Here is a 21,056-nt window from a genome sequence, read left to right as displayed (position 1 = left end):
TTTATCAATTGATTTTCTATCCTTTATCTCACTTACACTTAAGACCTATTATGGCCCAGGTAGTATTCTAGGTACTCAGGAAGCGAAGGCTAATAAGACACAGCCTCTGTGGTCTTTGCCCTAGTGCTATCATTTACACCTGGGACAGGAAAAAAAAATATCTCCATGACCAACATTCCCATCACCAACAGTGGGCTGGTCTTCTAATATTTTCTTTTTCTATTTTGTTAGAAATTTTGGAAAATGTAGCTTTCATTAGTATGAGTCATTTCAAAAGTGTGAGTCTTTTTTTTTAAAGGCAGTAAAAATTGATTTTATTTTTTTAATTTTTTAGTTTATTTTTTTAATTTTTTTTCTAAAGAATAATTTTTTTTTAATTTACGAGAATAAGATCTGTAACACCAACAAGCATTGGTCTGCATCATATTATTTTGAATTGCCATTTTCAGCCTTAATGAGGTATAATTAACAAAAACTGTATAATCATCGATTCTGTGTCTCCCTCTCTCTCTGCCCCTCCCCCGTTCATGCTCTGTCTCTCTCTGTCCCAAAAATAAATAAAAAACGTTGAAAAAAAAAATTAAAATAAAAAAAACTGTATAATCAAGGTATACAACTTGATATTTTGATATATATACATTGCAAAATGATCACCACAAACAAGCTAATTAACATATCAATTAGCAAATTTCAAGTATACAATACATTTTTTTTCAATATATGAAGTTTATTGTCAAATTGGTTTCCATACAACACCCAGTGCTCATCCCAAAAGGTGCCCTCCTCAATACCCATCACCCACCCTGCCCTCCCTCCCACCCCCCATCAACCCTCAGTTTGTTCTCAGTTTTTAAGAGTCTCTTATGCTTTGGCTTTCTCCCACTCTAACCTCTTTTTTTTTTTTCTTCTTCCCCTCCCCCATGGGTTTCTGTTACGTTTCTCAGGATCCACATAAGAGTGAAAACATATGGTATCTGTCCTTCTCTGTAGGGCTTATTTCACTTAGCATAACACTCTCCAGTTCCATCCACGTTGCTACAAAGGGCCATATTTCATTCTTTCTCATTGCCATGTAGTACTCCATTGTGTATATAAACCACAATTTCTTTATCCATTCATCAGTTGATGGACATTTAGGCTCTTTCCATAATTTGGCTATTGTTGAGAGTGCTGCTATAAACATTGGGGTACAAGTGCCCCTATGCATCAGTACTCCTGTATCTCTTGGGTAAATTCCTAGCAGTGCTACTGCTGGGTCATAGGGTAAGTCTATTTTTAATTTTTTGAGGAACCTCCACACTGTTTTCCAGAGTGGCTGCACCAGTTTGCATTCCCACCAACAGTGCAAGAGGGTTCCTGTTTCTCCACATCCTCTCCAGCATCTATAGTCTCCTGATTTGTTCATTTTGGCCACTCTGACTGGCGTGAGGTGATATCTGAGTGTGGTTTTGATTTGTATTTCCCTGATGAGAAGCGACGTTGAGCATCTTTTCATGTGACTGTTGGCCATCCGGATGTCTTCTTTAGAGAAGTGTCTATTCATGTTTTCTGCCCATTTCTTCACTGGATTATTTGTTTTTCGGGTGTGGAGTTTGGTGAAGTCTTTATAGATTTTGGATACTAGCCCTTTGTCTGATATGTCATTTGCAAACATCTTTTCTCATTCCGTTGGTTGCCTTTTAGTTTTGTTGATTGTTTCCTTTGCTGTGCAGAAGTTCTTTATCTTCATGAGGTCCTAGTAGTTCATTTTTGCTTTTAATTCCCTTGCCTTTGGGGATGTGTCAAGTAAGAAATTGCTACGGCTGAGGTCAGAGGGGTTTTTTCCTGCTTTCTCCTCTAGGGTTTTGATTGTTTCCTGTCTCACATTCAGGTCCTTTATCCATTTTGAGTTCATTTTTGTGAATGGTGTGAGAAAGTGGTCTAGTTCAACCTTCTGCATGTTGCTGTCCAGTTCTCCCAGCACCATTTGTTAGACTGTCTTTTTTCCATTGGATATTCTTTCCTGCTTTGTCAAAGATTAGTTGGCCATACGTTTGTGGGTCTAGTTCTGGGGTTTCTATTCTGTTCCATTGGTCTGTGTGTCTGTTTTTGTGCCAATACATCCTGTCTTGATGATTACAGCTTTGTGGTAGAGGCTAAAGTCTGGGATTGTGATGCCTCCTGCTTTGGTCTTCTTCTTCAAAATTACTTTGGTCATTCGGGGCCTTTTGTGTCCATATGAATTTTAGGATTGCTTATTCTAGCTTCGAGAAGAATGCTGGTGCAATTTTGATTGGGATTGCATTGAATGTGTAGATAGCTTTGGGTAGTCTTGACATTTTGACAATATTCTTCCAATCCATGAGCATGGGATGTTTTTCCATTTCTTTATATCTTCTTCAATTTCTTTCATAAGCTTTCTATAGTTTTCAGCATACAGATCTTGTACATCTTTGGTTAGATTTTATTCCTAGGTATTTTATGGTTCTTGGTGCAATTGTGAATGGGATCAGTTTCTTTATTTGTCTTTCTGTTGCTCCATTATTAGTGTATAAGAATGTAACTGATTTCTGTACATTGATTTTGTATCCTGCAACTTTGCTGAATTCATGTATCAGTTCTAGCAGACTTTTGGTGGAGTCTATCAGATTTTCCATGTATAATATCATGTCATCTGCAAAAAGTGAAAGCTTGACTTCATCTTTGCCAATTTTGATGCCTTTGATTTCCTTTTGTTGTCTGATTGCTGATGCTAGAACTTCCAACACTATGTTAAACAACAGCGGTGAGAGTGGACATCCCTGTCATGTTCCTGATATCAGGGAAAAAGCTCTCAGTTTTTCCCCATTGAGGATGATGTTAGCTGTGGGATTCTCATAAATGGCTTTTATGACGTGAGTGAGTCTTTTGAGGTTTATTTAGGTTATGGAAATATAATCCTCTACTGCCAATATAGAGATATTGTTCAGATTCGTAAAATGGCCTTGACTCCCCAAAGGGTGTTGTTTGACTAAAGGGATGAATAAAAGATTGAATCCATGAGTGCCACCTGAGCATCATGGCCAAAGAGCCATTGCTGCTCTAACTAGTGGAGAACACACATCAGACTTCTTTCAGCTCCACACTCTGCCCTGTGAGCCATCCACCCTTTCTTTCTTTTGGAATGTGAGATTCTTAAGCAAATTTTTCTGTATGCCTAGTATTGGAAAGACAGTGCTAAGCGAATCAGGATGATCATGAGCATTGGACGTAAGGAGGGAGGCAGATGAGGAAGAGATACTAAGACTGCTAAGTGCGTGTAGAGAGAGGGGGAAAGGCAGTTAGATCCAACCGAGGAGACTAGAACATGTGTATTTGACCTGGTGCCTACCAAAAGTATAAAATTTCAACAGGCGGACAAAAAGAGAATTCCAGCTGGATGGACTATTCAGAGCAGATCTGAGCCGTGTGAAGTTATGTCCCGTACTCAGGAGACAGCACCGTCTGTGAGATGCCTGCAAGGGCTGGGGAGGGTGTGGAAGTGGAAAGGCAGTGTGGGATCCAGGCCAGGCTGGGGTCAGATCATGTTACAGAGCCTGGAGAAGAAGGTCATAACGAGAAGTGAGAACAGGAGACACATTTGGGGATTCCTGGGTAGACAGCTTCAAGCAAATCAAAGTAGCCATTGTACATCTACAAGACCCTAGCTGCCAGCAGCTCTCCTGGCCTGCAGTCCTTAGGCGTGCAGTTTTTCTTTTTGAGTTACAGCATACTGCCAAATATCAATCCGGATAGAATAAACAGAAATATCCTTCTTGACAGAAGCCACTGACATGAATCATAGGGTAGTTCCCACGCATGATCTGTGTGGAGCATCCTGGTGGTCTGGCTGGTTGGAGGACTCCGTGGAGAAAGAAGGAGAACAAAGGAGTTAATTTGCTCCGTGAGGGTTCTAGGAGCACGGGCTTTGGCGGGTTTTAATAACAGAATTTACAGCTTTAATAAAACTGATAAAGTCTTTCTCACTTTTATACGTTGAAATATGATTTGATATTCACTGGAGATAAAGCTGATATAGTGAGAGTTTCCCCAGGGCTCCTGCTGGAAACTGAAATGGCATCATCTGTAATGAACCCAAGGATTCATCTTTGGATTAGGATCTGGGTGAGTTGGAGGAGATGAGGAGTAGGTCGAGGGTTCAAGCATGAGGAGAACAAATATGAAATAGAGTTTAAGTCAGATGGCCATAAGCATTTCTTAGTTGCTCTTATGCATCTGAAAATCTGGAACAAAGTAAGAGAAGGGCTTAGAGGGGCCTTAGCTGGCCCACCTCCATCACTCACAGGCTGCAGGGACTCCCACGATACCTGACCCTGATTCTAATAGGGCTACATGTTCGTTTACTGAAAACAGGATATAAAACAATGTGCTATTTCATCTTCCGTATTTATCTCTCCCAGATCCAGCGAGAAGCAAATTTGCACATAATGACAGATCGCAGGCATCTAGCCCCAAATAGAGTGCCTGGTTGTGATCCATCATCATGACGTTTCAGCTTTAGCAAACATGGCTGCTCACAGAGGGACACAATCCGTGAGTGAAATTGGAGGGAGAGGTTTTTAGGAGCCATACATCAATAGAAGAAGGGATGAGGGAGCGTAATGATGGGATTCATCCTCCAGCAGTGGGCAGCTGCATGATTCACCTCAAGCTCAATCAAAAGTCCTTTACATTGTATTTTTTTTTCTTTTCAATGAATATCCAAAGATCGTATATCTTTGTCACTTGGGAATCATATGGAGACTTACATCAGATGAAATCTAAGTTAGTGGTTGTTTCACCAAGATAGCCAAATCTTCCTTAAGGGATAAATCAGAGAAGGGGAACATAGGGGATTTAATTTAATTAGTTGGCTATAAAATCAAACGGAGTCGTTTTTGTTTGTTTGTTTTTTTGGTGTTGTTTTGAATTTTTGTCGGGGTTTGGATTATCACTGGATCAAATTTGGAGAGAGACCACACAAAAATTAGTTGTCATATACTTCAGTTATATTTTCAATCAAGGTAGAACCATTACAAAATCTTGCTATTGAAGAAAATATGAACAGATTCAAAATTTAGGCCATCTGTAAAGTGTTTATTTGACTAGCTTAAAAATAAAGACGTACATATTAAAGAATTAAGGCTGAAAGCTAAAAACTAAAAAGAAAACAGAAACATCAAAATTACGAGTGAGTAGAAAGTAATTGGAGAAAACACTTAAAATAAGGTATTTACTCTAGTCAGATCCTAACTGCCAAGTTAGGTGAGTCAGTGGATATGCAAATGACTCAGGTCTCTAACACTCAATATCCCAATCGAGGTGCACCACCTGAGTCTTTAGCTTGAGTTGCTCAGATAACTGCTGAACCCTCTGGGGTACTCGCCACAGAGTTAGGAGAGAGAGTCAAACTTGCATCCAGTACTAGTGAAATCACCACCCCCCTCCCCAAGTTAAAAAGCTACTGGGAGGTGATCTAGTTAGAGTACTCATTGGTTCATGCAAGAACACTGTGCCATCTGGTGAGGGGGATGGTCACTACATTTCTTCTTCAAGACACGTCATGCTGATTGATTAGTGGTTCTTTCCTATTGCTCCAGGAAGCAGTCAAATACAACCTCTCATTTTGGTAAAGTAAAAAATGAGGCATAGACAGTGTAAGCATTGATTTTATGCCATAAATGAAGACCACATTAACATGAAAGCTGTAACTTTTTCTGACTTAAGCAAATAAATAAGCCCCCAAAGTGTTGTGCTGTTAGAATAGAAACTCCATTTGAACAACTACAGTTAAAAGGGAAGGATACTAGGTCTCTTGAGACTTTAAGAGCAGGCATTCTGCATGGCCTTTGGAGGGCCAGCATGAACTGGAGTGCTGTAGAGACCCGTGAAACCCCTCTGTGCATATATTTTATTCTCCTTTTGTTTCTGCAGATCACTTTTCTCTGTTTCCCAGTCCCCATGGTAGTTTCAAGTACATTAATGAAGGCCCAAGAGTTAAATACAAGGACTGGTTAAAGATATACTTAAGAAAATCCAGAAAGGTGACACAGGATTCTGGACGTCAGTGGATGAGAGCAACCATAATGGAAGCGGTTAACATAAATTCATAAAAAGAACTTAAAACAGCACAATTAACCAAAACAACAAATATTACAAAATCCAGAGATGGGTAAGAGAAGGTGATTGCTTGCTGAATTTTAGCACTGAAATGTATGCAATCCTTTTTTTATTGTTTAATGCCTTAGGGATCTACTTTCACTGGAAGAGTTTAAGAGGGGACACTGTATCTCCAGGGAGAAACCAGACTTCATCTATGGTGAGGAAGCAGAGTGATTGATCTCTGATGAGTACTGTTCATAATTCTGCGATGCAAGCATTTGCGGAGACGCTATGTGGGGTTTGCATAAGAATGCAAGTAAACAAGAGACTTCTACAGACAGTTGACCTTTCCCATCAATCTTTTTTTCTTTCTTCTTTTGTTTGATTCACTTTTATTATTAGGAGCAAAAAGTGAGCAGATCAGAATTTTATTTCCTTTCATAATTCATAAACATGATAGACATGACTAAATAGTTTGGAAATTTTCCATTTCAACAGGTATCCTGTGTTGAACACAAGAATCTTCCATTCAGCCACATTATTATTGAATTTCCACTGGTTTTTCATCCAGAAGACATGTTTGAGTGATCTATATTGTACTGTGTGTGATCCTCAGTACTAATTAGCACAGACCATGCAGTGCTAACAGTGTCCGGCACTGTTCTAAGAGCCTCACCCACGTGACTTCATGTAATCTATATCCACATCCAGCCACATTGACATTGTTAGTTACCTGTTCTTTTGCTGAGGAAACTGAGGCACAGAGATATTAAACAATGAGGCCTGGGTCACACAGGAAGGAAGTTGGATGTGAATGTCAGCATGGAGTCTCCAAAGCCTTTTCCTTAACTTGGTTATCTTTCCAAAGGTCACAAATATAAATATCTACATTAAGGAGCAGTTTATGATACACACTGACAGAGTGGTTTTCCAAAAGTAGAGAAGGCATTGCTGATTTCCAGGTGTTTGACCTGGCCAAAAAAAATGTTGAATGATGGAGAATTATGAATGTTGAACTTAACTGTTAGACAATGGGGACCCACTAAAGAATTAGAGATTTTGCAGCAAAGAGGGAAAACCAAAGGTTTGATGCTTTAGTGGGAAGACAATTTGGCAGCCCTGTGAGGGAGATGGTTTCATCGGGGAGAACTGGGCCCTGGGATCTAGGGTGTTAGGGCCAAGGTGAAAGACTTCAGGAATAATCTCGCAATTGTGTAGGTATACAGGATTTGGGCTTACACCAATATGATTTTAGGAGACATGGAAAAGATAAAAAAGATAAACCATAATACTTTCCCTTTTTCTCAGCTTTCTTTCCTTACCACGAGTACACTTAATTTTTCTGTTTTGTTTCCCTGAGAGAATTTCCCAGGGCAGCAAAATAGTCATGTTTTGCCTTTGATATCTGAGTGCTAATCAGATGTTCAATGGCTTTGTTCTGCTGTTTATGACTTGAAAGGTAACCATATGGGACAAATGAAAGCATGATCCTCAGTCTATACTCTGTTTATGTAGATCCAGTACAGTAGCTTCAATGGCTACGTTTGAGGGACTCTGAATATTTAAACATAAGCAAAGCCTTTGAAGGCCTAGATAATGTTGATCAGTGTCTAGAAAATGACAGGGATTGACACACGCTCCCATGGATTTACATAACAGGGTAAGATGTATCTTAAGCTCTTTACACTTCTGCCCTTTATATTAGAGGGTTGCCCTCTTGAGGAAAGGTCTGATTCCTTTATATCCTTCAGTGCTTTGCATTTAGATTTGTATTGCTTGACTTTTTTTTGCTGGTAATTCTTACTAGGACCTGTTGGAGCATGTGGTTCTTTGTGTGTTTTTTTGTTTTATTTTTTTCATAGACCTCAGATCATCTCTTTTTATTTTATTTTTTAAAGTTTATTTATTTTGAGACACAGAGCACAAGTGGGAGAGGGGCAGAGAGTGAGAGGGAGAGAGAGAATCCCAAGCAGGCTCTGCCTGACGTGGGGCTTGATCTCACAAAGCATAAGATCATGACCTGAGCTGAAATTAAGAGTTGGACACTTCACTGACTAAGCCACTCAGGAACCACAGTCAGACTATCTCTTTTAAAAAATGAGTCATCCCTGGGGCCCCTGGGTGGCTCAGTTGGTTAAGCATCCAACTCTTGGTTTTGGCTCAGGTCATGGTATCACGGTTCGGATTGTGAATGTGAGAACTGTCAGTATTTCTACTGTCTGTGTGGAGCCTGCTTGGGATCCTCTCTCTCTCCCTCTCTCTCTGTCCCTCCCTTGCTTGCTCTTTCTCTCTCAAAAAATAAAAAATAAAAAATAAATGAGTTATCCCAACAACATACTAAGTGAACTAAGTCAGACATAAAAGGACAAATAATGAGTTTTTTCATTTGCAGAAGTTACTTAGTATAGTCAAATTCATAAAGACAGAAAGTAGAATAGTGGTTACCAGGGGCTGGGGTGGGTGAGGGGGAATGGGGATTGTTTAATGGATACAGAGTTCCAGATCATTCTATGGGACGATGGACAATTTCTCAAAATAGCTAGTGGCGATGGCCACACAACAATGTAAATGTAGTTTATGTCACTGAAACTTACACTTAAAGATGGTTAAAGTGGCAAACTTTATATTGTATATATTTTATCATGACCAAAAAGAGAAAGAGTCATACTAACTTACCCTAGTTCCCCCTTTCAAGACTGATATGTTGGTGGCTATGTTCCAGGGAGCTCACTAATAATTCTATATTGCTTGAAATTCCTTTTTTGAAATGTGCAATCTGGGAATTTATTAAAAATGGGGCAGGCCCCATCACTTACTTCCATCCAGGTAAATAATTGATCCTGTTTGCCTAGTGGCACTTCACAAGCCATATTCTCTTGAAACGTAGATCTACAAGGTGTTAATAAATGTCACTGAAAAATAATTGAGGGAATTATAGAGCTTGAGAAGCTGTGAGTTAACAGTACTAAGAATCTTTCTTACTCTCAGACTTCTCTCAAATTTTAGCATACTAATGTGCATAAAGAATATTCGAGAGAGTAGCAGAGTATGCATATCTCCCCCCAAACTTCTGGCCACACACCTGTCTAATAACAGAAAATATTTTGGGACTAGAATTCCTTGGATAATAGTTTGGGGGAATGGAGAGTGGCAGGATAAAGTCCAGCTATTTAGTATGGATTCCAACATCTTCCATGGCGATTCCACTAAAATTCCAACCTTCTACATCCCCACCCCTCACTCAGATAGTGCGTAGCCATGTTATACTTCTTGATTAGTGTAATTTGCACTCTTGGCTCCCATGTACTTGTTCAAGCTCAGTCTGGTATGCACTCCTCTCCTGTTTATCCTCCAGAGAAACTTGACCTCATTCAAGTTTTTCTTGGCTTTCTAAGTGTGAAGGCGTTGCAAATGTCTTATTACACCTTTTGAAGCATTAATGCATACCTTAGCTACTTACGTGAGCAATTATGACATTTTACCTTTATTATTGCTAATTGTTCACAAGTCTCTCTTATCTACTACATGTTAAGTTTCATGAGTGCAAGGCAAGGCCATGTCTTATTCGTCTTCGCATTTTCCCCACCCTGTTGTCATTCACGTCAAATAGGTATTCCCTATGTATATGTTTGCAAACTTGAATTTCATTACTTAGCAGTACCTATGGTGCATCAAGCATCCGAACCAGGTTTAATTGGTAGGATTAAAAAAAAATATTAGTCACAGTTTCTGTTTGTTAGCAGATAGGAAACCAACACATGCAGAGCTGAAATAATTTTAGAAAAATTATAAAGTGAAATTGCTGATGCAAAAGGGGGAAAAGAAATAGAATACGTGAGTGAGGAAAAGCAAAACCTTAAAGACTAATGTAGTTGGCTGGGTTGAAGGATAGCACTTGAGCTGAGTTTTAAAGGACGTGATGGACATGAATTAGTGGAGAGGACCAGAAGTGCTGCTTTCCTTTGCTGTCATCCTAATTTACATCATCAGCATCTTTATCAGAATTATTAAAACCCACCTTTCCTATCACCATTTTGTTATCAAAAAGCTGTCCATGGATGGTGCTGTCTGTTGACCTTTTCACATCTACCTGGTGTAACCGGACTTCCTTGGCTAAGACGATGTCTATTTCTATAGTTTAGCATCTCACTGGTGAAGTTATTTTTTTCCTTTGATCCTGTGGATGGTGCGTAAGTGACAAAGGGAAATGACAGAGGTGTTTTTATACTCTAGCGAGTCATAGTATATTAACCACATGACATAACTGTTGTTTTATGTATCATGACCTGAACCTTAATGCCATGTTGCCACCATATTCTGGTGGGAAAAAGACTCAGAGGCTTTTTCTGCTTTGGTATTATCTACTTAAATAATTCTGATTTTTAAGACTCCAAGAAAGTTGTCACAAGTCTTGCTTTATGGAAACCTACGGAAGGAGATGTTGCCTAACTGACGTCAGCCCTTGCTAATTACTTGGCAATCACTTGGCCTTCACAGGTACCATGGACGTTTCTGCCATTGCTGACAAATGGGAAGGGGAATCTAGTGACGTTCATTGTGCCACAGGCCGTCAACAGCAGGGAAAGACTGATTTGGCAGCTCCAGCGATGGAACTTCAAAAGGAAAAAATGTTGAAAAATTTAAGGTGCCTAGTTGGTTGAATTATATCACAGAAATAATGGGAACATTTAGGCCAGGCGAAAAAGAGACACATAACTGCATTTAAAGGATTGCCATATCATTCTACAAACCTCCAGCAGCCTACTTTCTCCAAACTGAGCATGCGGCTCTCTTACTAGGTGAAAGTCCAGCCGGGCATGTCTGCTTTCGTGAGCATTCAGCATGAGAAAGGCCAGCTCTCTTTAAGATTACAAACCACTAGGGGCGCCTAGGGGCTGGGTCAGTTGAGCATCCAACTTCCGCCGAGGTCATGATCTCACAATTTGTGGATTAGATCCCCGCCTCTGACTGTGTGCCGACAGCGTGGAGCCCAGAGCCTGCTTCAGATTCTGTGTCTCTCTCCCCTTCCCCGCTTGCGCGCGCTCTCTCTCTCTCTCAAAATAAATAAACATTAAAAAAAAATTACAAACCACTAACATTTCCTTTCATTGGGATACTTCTTTTGAAAGAGATATTAAGCTGTTACATTTAACCAAATAGTACATGGGAAGGTGCTTTGTAAACAGTAATTTCCAGCAGCAATAACAGAAGAATATTTTATGCATTATAATATACTTCTAACACTCCATTCTATATGTGAATGCTCTTATTTTCATTATTTGAGGCAATTTCTCATCCTGGAATTTAGAGCTTACTTGCATTTGGTTTATAAGACAGATTTCCCATTATCATTTGATACAGGCGTGAGAGACGGGAGAAACATTTGTAAAAAATGTTAAATATGAACAAGGGGCAGTGGTGGTGGGTGATTGTGGTTATGGGAGTAGAAGGAGGTCATGATAGTAAGGCCTGTCCTGAGAATCAGTATCATTCAATTGCTTGAATTTCTGCTGCCATAGGAGCAAATGTCAATGCCTCATTTCAGAGGCGTAGCTTTGGACTACACTAATGGGCAAAATCACAGGGGAGAGGAAAGGAAACTGCAAGGGAGTAGCTGTAAACAAAACGAACGTTATTAAGTGAATCTGGCACTTTTGTTTTTGTTGCCCATATAAATAATGTTAGAAATAACTCTAACTTCAGACATAAATTTCAGTCTATTCTTGAGATTGTATCTTGAGATATTATTTGTTAAGCGGTTCTTTCCTCTAACTTCTTTCCCCCTGGTTAATCAGAGACTTCCATATTGCCCCAAGAAGTAGGAATATTGTAAAAGGAATAAAAAGAACTAGAAAGAGTCAGTGTTCAGTTTCCTTGACTTTCAATATAGGGCTTTGAGATTCAAAAGGGAAAACCTAAACCATTTAAGGAACAATTTACACCTGGAAGTAGAATGAATGAGGAAGTAGAAAATGAGATTATGCTTGACTAGGGTCGCCTCTACCCTGCCCCCTGGTGGGAAGATAGAGGAATGACACAGGAATAGTTCGGGAGATTTCGATTAAAGACTTGGGCAATTTTGGAAACCAAATCATTGATTCTTTGCTGAGGGAGTCTTGCATGCAACCTGTATGAAGGAGGTACGACAGTGGCCTATCTTGTCCCTGAGGGTCCTTTTAATATTAGCTGTCTACATATTGCTCCCTTGTCAGTTTGCAGAAGGATTTCAGGCTGTACCTAAACTGCCCCATGTAGATAGATACCATCCTACCCCGACCTCTTTAAATAACCCATTACAAATTCTCAAGTTGACTAATATGCCTAAGGGAATACAGCCAGTCTATTGCTAGTATTCGCCCCAAACATACAGTTAGGATTCAAACTCAGACTATTTAATGCAAGGAACGAGCTCCATTTAACCACTAGGAATTACAGAGAGATCCAAGGAACTGAGTCATAAGAACTGTCATCGGAGGATGCCGAAACTGTGACAAGTTTACCTCTGAATTGGGCAGCCTGCTGCTTAGAAGGACACTTTCCACTAGTCATAATCTTGTGAAAAATAAAAAAAAAAATCTTTATTTTATTTATATTTAGAATGGCTTTTTATAGATGTTAATGATCATAAACTCGTATCTTATTTGTACCCTACTCAAGAAATGATCAACAACCTTCTGTCTTTTGTTTTTTTCTGAGGTTAAGTTTTTTTTCACTTATAAAATTAAATAAAACACTACTATACAGGGTTACGAGGATTAAATTGGGTAACATGTCAAATGTCGAAGCACTTAGCACAGTGTCTGACACATACAAGACCTAGAAAACTTTAGTGATTGTCTTAGAAAAAAAGAAAAAGAAAAAGAAAAAATGTTCTAGGGCTATTTTTATGTATTAACCACATAAAAAGGTCAGGTGCCAAAATAAAATATGTATCATTTCTATTTAATGGCTCTACCTCTTAATTTCCCTGGGAGATTTACCCAAAGGCACTTTTTCCCTGATATTATGATTCTGTTGAGATCTTGAGGAGGGATTTCAGTGATTTCACAGATGCAAATGAAATAAGAAGCAGGGGAGCCCATCTTCATAATCCTTTGTAAACTTCATTCTGCATGAGCTAGGGTATGTGCATATCATCCTGTCCCAAACATACCCTAAGTCTTTGTCCCCATGACGGCCAGAGCCAGAGCTCAATGCCTATCTTTGAGGAGACTGTGTTTTGAGTCTCCCAAACCCACATATCTGATTTCTTTAAGATTGGTATACCTCTGTACAATCTTTCTTCTGAAGAACTCATGGCATTATCATTAGAGAATGTTATCCCATTTCTTTCTTTGGTTTGCAGAATAGAGGAGAAACCGTTATTTGATGTTATACAGGTTATTTAGCAAAATTCTGGTCTCTCTAAAGGGTAGCTCGGAGTTCACATAGGAGGAGGTTTGATGCTACGCAAGGGGGCATCTCTGGTGATGAAGAGGGCCATTGTATGTATTTTTTTTTTTTTTTTTTTTTGCTTAATTAGGATAATCACTTTTCATTACCTGCTGCTTAATTCAATGTTTCTAAAATTCAGGGCCCATATTAATCTCATTTAACACAATAGCAACATTCATTAGAAAACATTTCTTATTTAGTCTTGATGGGCTCTTCACAATTGTCATATTATAGATAATGTAGTAGGGATAATTTTGTTTCAATACCTAGACCTATAGTCCCATCATTTTTGTTGTTATTGGTGCAGATAATAAACTGCTATTAAATCCCAATATTCTAAAAGATTGCTAAAATGACTGAGCATCTGTTAGTTTGAGCTTTTTTCCTCCAGGGCAGCAATTTGAATTTTTTGTAAGCTAGCTTTTGCTTGGTTATTTGTGTTTGTTGAGGCAGGAGTATTTAAATCTTGATACAACTTTTTTTTTTCTTCATGTGAAGGAACTCCAAAACAGTTTATATTCTCTTTCCACCTCCCATCTGCCCTGCCTTAGGCACCTAAAAAGATTCTGGTAAGGAAAACTAGAATCTTCTTTACTTTGTTGTAAGAGGCAAGAGACAAGCCTTCTGGGGGAAGAGAAGGGCTTGGCATTGATAATATTTTCCCAGTCTTTTGGCTTAAGCCCTCCTAAAATAAATAATTCAAAATGTTAGGGATGTTTCAGTGCATATCAATCCAAGGTGCGGAAGGGTGTGTCTGGTCTTTGCACAGCCAACAGCTAATCAAAGACTTGCTTATCATAAATGTATTCATGTAGGAAATAAGAACCTGATCTGTTTAAATCTTACAGAGCATATAAGACCCAGTTCACAGCTTTGAGTAAAATTCCTGACTCCCTTTGATAAGATTGTGGGGACAAATGTGAAATATTTTTAGAAAAGTAGAAACATCATAAAGACTGCAGGTACTTCACTGGTGTGTTTCTGGAATTTTCTGTCAATAGCATTGCTAGAATTAATTGATTATATACAGCTACATTGCTGTCCCCTCAATTCATCTGCACACATGTTACAATCACCTGTCTTGATAGAAACAAGCAATTGCTTCAGGATTGTTTTCTATACCAGTGTTTAGTAGAACTACTCTACCGGTTAGAATATTTCCTTACTCTTTGAATTTTGAGGAAACCATACATTATACTTTATTTTACCCAGAATGTCTCAAAAAAGTGAAACAGGTCATCTTCATAGTTTCTTGTTGTCTCTTTTTTTTTTTAATTTTTTTTTTAACGTTTATTTATTTTTGAGACAGAGAGAGACAAAGCATGAACGGGGGAGGGTCAGAGAGAGGGAGACACAGAATCTGAAACAGGCTCCAGGCTCTGAGCTGTCAGCACAGAGCCTGACGTGGGGCTCGAACTCACGGACCGCGAGACCATGACCTGAGCCGAAGTCCGCCGCTCAACCAACTGAGCCACCCAGGCGCCCCCTCTTGTTGTCTCTTAAGGTTTACAAAGTGGAGGAATTCATATGACTTGGATGAATTGTGCAGCTATTGGTTTTGAGGAGTTTGTTAAGTGCTGGTTTTATCCTCCAGTTTATTTGGGGATCTATTTATTTCATATAGAGGAAAGGAAAGTGGATTAGGGCACTGGTATAGGAATAGAAGAAATTGTGATTTTTCTCCTCTCAAGTGTTGAATGTTTTGTATACATTTTCAATGGTATGCACCTTCCTAGTATTTCTCTGTCAGTTATATATCTTTTACACTCTTATAATGTAGCCTGCAAATCTCCTCATGCAAACACAGAACTCAATGAGTGAAAATGCTAACCACCCGAGGGCCAGGGGCTGAGAGGTGGGAATTAATTTGTCTTTACGTTTCCTCATATTGAACTTTACTAGATGGACAGTGCTGACCCTTGCTCTTATTAATTCATTGACCTTACATTATCCCATAAGAAATTACTTAAGGAAATTTTTATTTGACAATTTGAGGATGTTATATGACTGTCAAAAGCAAATTATACAATTTCTCCTTCTCTAACATTTATGCTTTCTTGCAGTTTTTAAGTTTTGTCAGTCAACATACGTTTCACTAAGTTCCTTTTGTGGGTAGGAGGCTTCTAGAATTTTCTTTACAAGGGACAAGAGGATGCATGAAACATAGTTCCTTCTTAGAAGAGGTTTTAGGGGGAGCTAAGGTAGCTACTCTAGAACATTAAACAGTCATTCAGGTAGGTGCGCCTGGGTGGGTCAGTCGGTTAAGCATCTGACTTTGGCTCAGGTCATGGTCTCATGGTTCATGGGTTTGAGCCCCGTGTCCGGCTCTGACTGCTTGGAACCTGGAGCCTGCTTTGGATTCTGTGTCTCTCTCTCTCTCTCTCTCTCTCTCTCTGCCCCTCCCCCACTCACACACACACACACTCTCTCTCTCTCTCCCCAAAATGAATAAACGTTAAAAAAAATTTAAAAAAAAAAAACAGTCATTCAGGTATTGTTTGGTTAACTACCATGGAAGTGACATAGAGAATTCATGTTACCCTTCAGAGAGAGGGTTGTCAACAGGCTGGAGCAGTTGAGATATGGCACTTGTCCTAGGCTTTAGAAACAGTAAGGGGTGCCTGGGTGGTTCAGTCAGTTAAGCATCCAACTTCTTGATTTCAGCTCAGGTCATGATCTCAGGGTTGGTAAGTTCGAGCCCTGTGTCTGGCTCTGGGCTGACAGTGCGGAGTCTGCTTGAGATTCTCTCTCTGCCCCTCCCCTGCTTTCTTTCTCTCTCTCCCAAAATGAATAAACATTAAAAAAAAAAAAAAAAGCAGCAGCTATGGTGTAGGGTAAAAAAAACAGTAAAACGGGCTAAGCAGACCTTGGTTCTCACTTTAGACTAGACTTGAGTGAGTTATACAATCACCCTGTGTCTCAGTTTTCTCATCTGTAAAATGAAAAGCTTAGATATAATTTTAGTGTCTATCTAGAACTAAATGTAATTATTTGGGTGAGAAGGACTCTTCTGGGTAAGGCAGCTTCTGCAGTGTCTGCCAATGATCCCTGCCTTCTGTTATTTATGGCAACATTGAGGGAATGTCACTTCAATGATTAGATTATGAAATATTGGGACTTTTTTCTTGCTAGCAGGCTCCCTCTATTGCTCTTTTGGCTTGTGTGTTGATAAAGCAAGTTGCTGTGTTGGAGAAGCCCCGAGGCAAGAAACTGAGGGCCACATCCAGACAAAGAACAATCGATGAATTGAGGTCCTCCGCCCAACAGCCAATGAAGAGCTGAACGGTTCCAACAACTATTGAGTGACATGCTTCCCCAGGAGAGCCCACAGATGAGATTGCATTCACTGAGCCAACACTTTCACTGCAGCTTTGTGAGAGACCATGAAGCAATGAGGACTCGGTCACGTCCAGATTCCTGACCTACAGAGACTGTGGTGTAATAAATGGGTGTTGTTTTAACAGGCCATATTGTCGGATAATTTGATACTCAGTAATAGACAATGAATACACCCATTTAACTAAAATATATTGTTTGGTATCACAAATACTGTTTAGTTATTATGGAACTTTTATTACAATGTAAATAATGTAGTTAATTTTTACTATAACGTAGATGAGCAAAGGAGGTGTCTGTACGACTTTCTATGTTGAAATAATCCCTGGTAAAACCTTGATAAAGCCATTAACCATCATTAAACCTGTTGGACCTCTTTCAGCGTACACGTGCATGTGGTTTTGTTTCTCCATGTATCATTTGGTGTCATCTGTTTTCTTTCAGGAATCTTTCTTTCTTTCTTTCTTTCTTTCTTTCTTTCTTTCTTTGTCTCTCTCTCTTTCCCTTCCTTCCTTCCTTCCTTTCTTCCTCTTTCTTTCTCTCCTTCTTTCTCTCTCTTTCTTTTTCTCTTTCTTCCTTCCTTCCTTCCTTTCTTTTTCTTTCTTTCTTTCTTTCTTTCTTTCTCTTTGTCTGTCTCTCTCTCTTTCCCTTCCTTCCTTCTTCCTTCCTTCCTTCCTTCCTTCCTTCCTTCCTTCCTTCCTTCCTTTCTTCCTCTTTCTTTCTCTCCTTCTTTCTCTCTTTCTCTTTCTTTCTTTCTTTCTTTCTTTCTTTCTTTCTTTCTTTCTTTCTCTCTTTGTCTCTCTCTCTCTCTTTCCCTTCCTTCCTTCCTTCCTTCCTTCCTTCCTTCCTTCCTTCCAATACTGGCTGAAAATGAACTCATATTACCTTTACGTATGGACGACTCAGCAGTGCACGCTTAGCCTGATTTGGTGCCAGTTCTTTAGCCTTTGCCTTTTCCAGCTCAGCAACACAAGCCACTGACTTTGGACCCAGGACGATGCCTCCCCAGAGATGGTGGATCTCATCATATTTGTCATTGCCATTGGTCCTCATAGCTTCCACCTGCTTAGACAGACCTCCTTTGTCTTCTGAGTGAACCTGTGTGAGGTTTTCCTGTGGACCAGATGCCCAGCTTGGCCTTCCTCTTGATAATGCAATGGGGAACACCCACCTTATGACACAGGGCAGACAGGAAGACAACCAGCTCAGTGGGGTCCACAGAATGTAAAATCACTATCAGCTGAGACTTCTTTTCCATTAAGGTGGGGACAGTATTAACCCCCACTTGAAGAACAGGTGGCCTCTTAATGGGGTCATCCCCTTTGCTAGCAACTTTGTTCTCAATTCAGGCCAAAATTTCCTGCTTCTTCTCTTGCTTGGTCTCTGGTCTGAATCTGTGGATGAACTTAAGCAATTGAATAACTGTTTGGTGGTCCAAGGCCTAGGTGAACTGGTTAATGACAGAAGGAATTTTCAGATGTTTAAAGGGAAGAGCCTTTGCCATTGCAACCAGATACAGAGGGGACATTTCACAGAGTGAAGTCCCTTTGAGGCTGGATGTCCTGTCCCTTGTTTTAACAAGGGACCGACCACCTTTTTTGGCCTCTGGCTTCTTCCTGACAGCAGGGTCCAAGACCGCCTTCTTCCCTTTAGCCTTCTTTCCTTGTGGCAGCTGTGATAGCTGGAAGAGAGAGAAAGGAAAAGGAATTATCTCTTTCAGGAATTTCTTAAAATTCCTGTTCCATTGGTAGTACTTTTACAAAATACATAGATTTTTACAAAATAAAATTATTTATGTCATTGTTTGGGTTTAGGGTTGGTTGGAAGGCAGATGTTTGTGCTAGATCATTCATTCTTGCTGGTGCTTTCTTTTCCTAAATTCCTTCTCTCCTGGGTTCAGTGGCAATTCTGTGTCTAGCTTTTCTCTGGCCCTTTTAGGTCCTGCTTCTCAGTTCAGGCCAGGTTCTAGTCACCCTTGTTTGCTTTTCTTTTTTGGTTCACTTCTTAAATATGAAGGTTTTATTTTTAGAACTTTCCTGTTCTAAATCTGCATTCTCAGAGTTTATCTAGCTTGTACTTATGGTTTAAACTAGCATTTCCTGAAGTATGGGATAGGAATCACTGCCAGAATGGAATGATTTGGGGGGCTCATGCTCATATAGGTAACAATACTGAATCACATGTTGAAAACCTTAAATCCATTTTAATGCTTTTTCTATCCAGAGTACATCAAGTTAGGTATGAAACTTGAACACTCTTCTAATATAGGCTAACCATCCTTGGTAATAAAGGAATGCAGTCCTTATGAGCAAATTTATTTTTAGGTAAATAAACCTTAAAATATGGTTTGTTTCTTTCTTTTTCTTTTTCTTTTTCTTTTTCTTTTTTTTTTTTTTTTGTTTTTGTTTTTGAGGATTTCGGGGATCTATCAGGCAAATTACTTAACTAACAATAATCAGGCAATTTCTTTCTTTCCTTTTTTTTTTTGGTCCTGTTTTATTTTATTTTATTTTTAATTTAAATTTTAGTTAGCATACAGTGCGATACTGGTTTCCAGAGTAGAAGTCAGTGATTCATCACTTATATACAACACCCAGGGCCCATCACAGGTGCCTTCCTTAATACCCATCACCCATTTAGCCCATCCTGCACTCACCTCCCCTCCAACAATCTTCAGTTTGTTCTCTATTGTTACAAGTCACTTGTGGTTTGTTTCCTGCTCTTCTTTCCACCCCCTTCACATATTCATCTGTTTTGTTTCTTTAATTCCACATATGAGTGAAATCACATGGTACTTGTCTTTCTCCAGTTGACTAGTTTTGCTTAGCATGATACACTCTAGCTTCAACCATGTCATTGCAAATAGCAAGATTTCATTCTTTTTGATGGCTGAGTAAGATCTCATTGTATAAATATCACATCTTCTTTATCCATTCATCATTTGATGGACATTTGAGCTTTCTCCATAGTTTTGCTATTGTTAATAAGGCTGTTAAACATTGGGGTGCATGTACCCCTTCCATCTGGGTTTTTGTATCCTTTGGGTAAATACCTAATCGTGCAATTGCTGGATTGTATGGTAGTTCTATTTTTAGTCTCTTGAGGATCCTCCATACTGTTCTTTAGAGTGGCTGTACCAGTTTGCATTCACATCAGCAGGGCAAGAGGCTTCTCCTTTCACCACATCCTCACCAACATCTGTTGTTTCTTGTGTTATAAATTTTAGACATTCTGACAGGTATGAAGTGATATCTCACCATGGTTTTGATTTATATTTCCCTAATGATGAATGATATTGAGCATCTTTTCATGTGTCTATTAGCCATCTGGATGTCTTCTTTGGAAAAGTATCTATTTCTGTCTTCTGCCCATTTCTTACCTGGATTATTTGCTTTTTGGGGTGTTGAAATTGATATGTTCTTTATAGATTTTGGATATTAGCCCTTTATCAGATGTGCCATTTGCAAATATCTTCTCCCACTCCATAGGCTGCCTTTTAGTTTTGTTGATTGTTTAATTCACTGTGCAGAAGCTTTTATCTTGATGAGGTCCTGATAGTTCATGTTTGCTTTAGTTTCCCTTGTGTTTGGTGATGTGTCTAGTAAGAAATTGCTGCGGCTGAGGTTAAAGAGGTTGCTGCCTGTGTTCTCCTCTAGGATTTTGATGGTTTCCTATCTCACATTTAGGTCATTCATCCATTTTGAGTTTATTGTTGTGTATGGTGTAAGTAAGTGGTTCAGTTTCATTCTTCTGCATGTCGCCATCCAGTTTTCCCAACATCATTTGTTGAAAAGACTGTCTTTTTTCCTTTGGATATTCTTTCCTGCTTTTTTGAAGATTTGTTGCCCATATGGCTGTGGGTCCATTTCTGGGTTTCTATGTGTCTGCTTTTGCACTTGTACCATACTGTCTTGATGACTACAGCTCTATAATATAGCTTGAAATCTGGAATTATGATACTTCCAGCTTTGCTTTTTTTTTCAGGATTGCTTTGGCTATTTGGGGTCTTTTGTGGTTCCATACAAATTTTCGGATTGTTTGTTCTAGCTCTGTAAAAAATGCTGGTGGTATTTTGAAAGGGGTTGCATTAATGTATAGATTGCTCTGGGTAGTATAGATATTTTGACAATGTTCTTCCAATCCATGAGCATGAAATGCTTTTCCATTTCTTTGTGTCTTCTTCAATT

General features: G+C 39.3%; 1 pseudogene; it reads right to left on the bottom strand.

Moving 5' to 3' along the window:
* Positions 1 to 10,568: 10,568 nt before the first annotated feature.
* The window catches only part of LOC132692972 (large ribosomal subunit protein eL8 pseudogene), a 96,407-nt pseudogene continuing 85,919 nt past the window's right edge, over positions 10,569 to 21,056 (bottom strand).

This window comes from Panthera onca, chromosome B1 (assembly GCF_046562875.1).
Source record: "Panthera onca isolate mPanOnc1 chromosome B1, mPanOnc1 haplotype 2, whole genome shotgun sequence".
In the NCBI taxonomy this organism is placed as follows: domain Eukaryota; kingdom Metazoa; phylum Chordata; class Mammalia; order Carnivora; family Felidae; genus Panthera; species Panthera onca.
Note: the sequence above shows the minus strand (reverse complement) of the source record. Positions and strands in the feature narration are given on the sequence as shown.